The sequence below is a fragment of the Urocitellus parryii genome, chromosome 6 (genome assembly GCF_045843805.1).
Source record: "Urocitellus parryii isolate mUroPar1 chromosome 6, mUroPar1.hap1, whole genome shotgun sequence".
NCBI classification, from domain to species: Eukaryota; Metazoa; Chordata; class Mammalia; order Rodentia; family Sciuridae; genus Urocitellus; species Urocitellus parryii.
In genome coordinates, this window is record NC_135536.1 from 134,376,664 (window position 1) to 134,379,764 (window position 3,101).

Here is a 3,101-nt window from a genome sequence, read left to right on the forward strand (position 1 = left end):
TAATTACATGCTTTTTCTTTTTCCTTTAATTTCTCCCCACATTGCATCTCTTCCTTCTTGGCTTTCACCCATTATGTAACTGTCAGGTAGAAACGTTCCTCAAAGACCTGCTGACCCTTTTCTGACGGTTCATATTGGAGAGTGAAGCACTTGTGAGCCCGACTGGAAGAGCTTTCTTCTTGTGGTACCTGTTTGTGGACTGTGGGCCTCCCTAGAGAGTGATGATTTATCTGGAAGTATGTTAATCAGCTGTATGTCATGGTGACAAAAATCCTGAGATAATCAACTTTAAAGAGGAAATATTTATTTTAGCTCATGGTTTCAGAGATCTCAGTCCATGGTGGCTTGGCCCTGTCACTTTGCACCTGTGGCAGCACAATATATCATGGCAGGAGTCCATGGTGGAGAAGGTCTGTTCACCTCATGGCAGCCAGGAAGCAAAAAGAAAGGGAAAGGGGCCAAAGTCACAATGTCCCTTTCAAGGACATGACCCACGTGACCTAACTTCTCACTGGGCCCTATCTCCTAAATATTCCACTTCTTCCCAGAACACCACAGGCTGGTGACCAAGCCTTTAGCACACAGAGCTTTGAGCAGACAACAGTACTCTGAGATGACATTATCTGTGGGTCTTTGTCCTTGGCTTAGTCAGTTTCCTCAGAGAGAAATCCTTTAACATCATGGCAGGAGGCTGAGAGATTGGCTTCTGGAAACAGTGGGCAAGTTGTTTGGTATTCTATTCAGAATGCCATGCCTTCCCCTACAATCTCCTCTCCCAGACCTAACCCTTGTTGATTATGAGATTGTTCTCCATTTTTGTAATTTTATCATTTCCAGACAGTCTTATAACAGAATCATACTGTGTGTACCAGTTGGGGTTGACTTTTTCACTGGGCATAATTCTCTGGAGATTCATCCAAGTGTTGAGGATACCAGCAGTTTGTCCCTTTCTCTTCTGAGTAGAAGTTTGTGGCTTGGACACATTGCACTGAACCCAACTGTTCAGTCATTGAAAGATATCCAGGTTGCTTCCAGTTCAACACTATTATGAGTAAAGCTGCTACAAACATTCATGTCCAGGGCTGGGATTGTGGCTCAGCGGTAGAGTACTCGCCCTACATCCATCCTCAGCACCACATAAAAAAATAAAGGCATTGTGTTGTATCCATCTACACCTAAAAAAATAAACAAAAACAACATTCATGTCCAGGTTTCATGTGAACGAGTGCTTTTGTTTCTGAGTTAAATGCCCAATAATGCAATTGCTGGTTTGTGTGGTAGTTGCATGTTAAGTTTCTAAAGAAACTGCTTTTTTCCAGTGTGATCATCCTTGAATTTTAAATGAAAACTATTTTCCTCTTACTCTTTGAAGATATTATTCCATTTTCTTGCAGTCTACATCTCTGTTGCAAGGTTGGATATCCATCTCGTTTTTATTTCTTTGCTATTGAACTTTTCCTCTCTGGAAGCTTTATAGATCTTTATTTTTTTTTTACTTTGAAATTTTTAAATATTCCACTGAAATGTGTCTAGGTGTGAATTCTTACTTGCATACTTAGTTGGGAATGCAATGAATTCTTTCCATATTCGCTCTCATTCTTTTGTGTTCTGGAAAACTCTAGGTCCTGATTTTTTTCAAACATTTCTCTATTCTGTTTAGTCTTTTGGAATTCCTGGCATATGAACGGTATATTACTTATCAATTGTTGCATAAAAAGTTGCCTTAAAACTTAATGGTATAAGGGAGGGGACATGGGTTCAGGAAAGACAGTAGAATGAATCTGACATAACTTTCCTATATTCATATATGAATATACAACCAGTGTAACTCCACATTGTGTTCAACTCCAAGAATGGGACGCTAATTTTAAAAATATATAAATTATAAATTAAATTTTTAAAAACTTAAGGGCTTAACATACAATTAAGTCTCGTACAGCTGCTGCCGCAGCCAGAGCCACCGGCGTCAGCCAGCCAGCCCCGGCCATGGACCGCCCGCAGCGTGACAGCTTGTCCCAGGATCTGTCCGAGGCCTTGAAGGAGGCCACCAAGGAGGTGCACACCCAGGAAGAGAATGCGGAGTTCATGAGGAACTTCCAGAAGGGCCAGGTGACCCGAAAGGGCTTTAAGCTGGTGATGGCATCCCTGTACCAGTCTACGTGGCCCCGGAGGAGGAGATGGATAGAGTGCAACAAGGACAACCCTGGATTCGCCCCCCTCTACTTCCTGAGGAACTGCACCGCAGGGCCGCACTGGAGCAGGACATGGCCTTCTGGTAAGGGCCGCGCTGGCAGGAGGCGGTCCCCTACCCGGCAGCCACGCACCGCGACGTGGGGCGGCTCCAGCAGGTGGGTCGCAGGGAGCCCGAGCTGCTGGTGGCCCACGCCTACACTCGCTACCTGGGCGACCCGTCCAGGGGCCAGGTCCTCAAGAAGATCGCGCAGAAGGCCCTGGACCTGCCCAGCTTCGGAGAGGACCTGGCCGTCTTCACCTTCCCCAACGTCACCAGCGCCACCAAGTTCCAGCAGGTCTACCGCTCGCGCCTGAACACTCTGGAGATGACCCCCGAGGTCAGGCAGAGGGTTCGAAGAGGCCAAGAGCGCGTTTCTACTCAACATTCAGCTGTTTGAGGAGTTGCAGGAGCTACTGACCCAGGACCCCGAGGATCAGCGCCCCTCACAGACAGCAGGCCTTCGCCACCAGCCAGCAGCCAGGGGCAAGGTGGGGGGCTCCTGGGCTCCCATTGAAAGGGACGAAGTGCTGGGTCCTGCCCTAACGGGGTCCAGGGAGTCCTGAAGGATGAGTGGCATCATCGAAAAGGATGAGACAGGAGTCATTCCATTGGAGCAATCGAGAGAGAGAGAGAGAGAGAGAGAGAGAGAGAGAGAGAGAGAGAGAGCGCTCTAATGCAGCTTTCTCTGGGTCATCTTTTATTGCAATTTTTCTCATCATTATGGATTCAGAATACGTCATTGATTATACAATTTCAAAACTTTGCCAAGACTGACATTTCCTTAACCATCATTAGGAGTATAGAAAAATATAACATCAACTTACATTTTTCCAGGATGTGATCTTTAGTTATCAATTATTATGGGTAC

General features: G+C 46.0%; 1 pseudogene; it reads left to right on the forward strand.

The window, feature by feature from the left end:
- The first annotated feature begins 1,986 nt into the window (after positions 1-1,986).
- LOC113182283 (heme oxygenase 1 pseudogene) lies at positions 1,987-2,796 on the forward strand (annotated as a pseudogene).
- Positions 2,797-3,101: the final 305 nt, after the last annotated feature.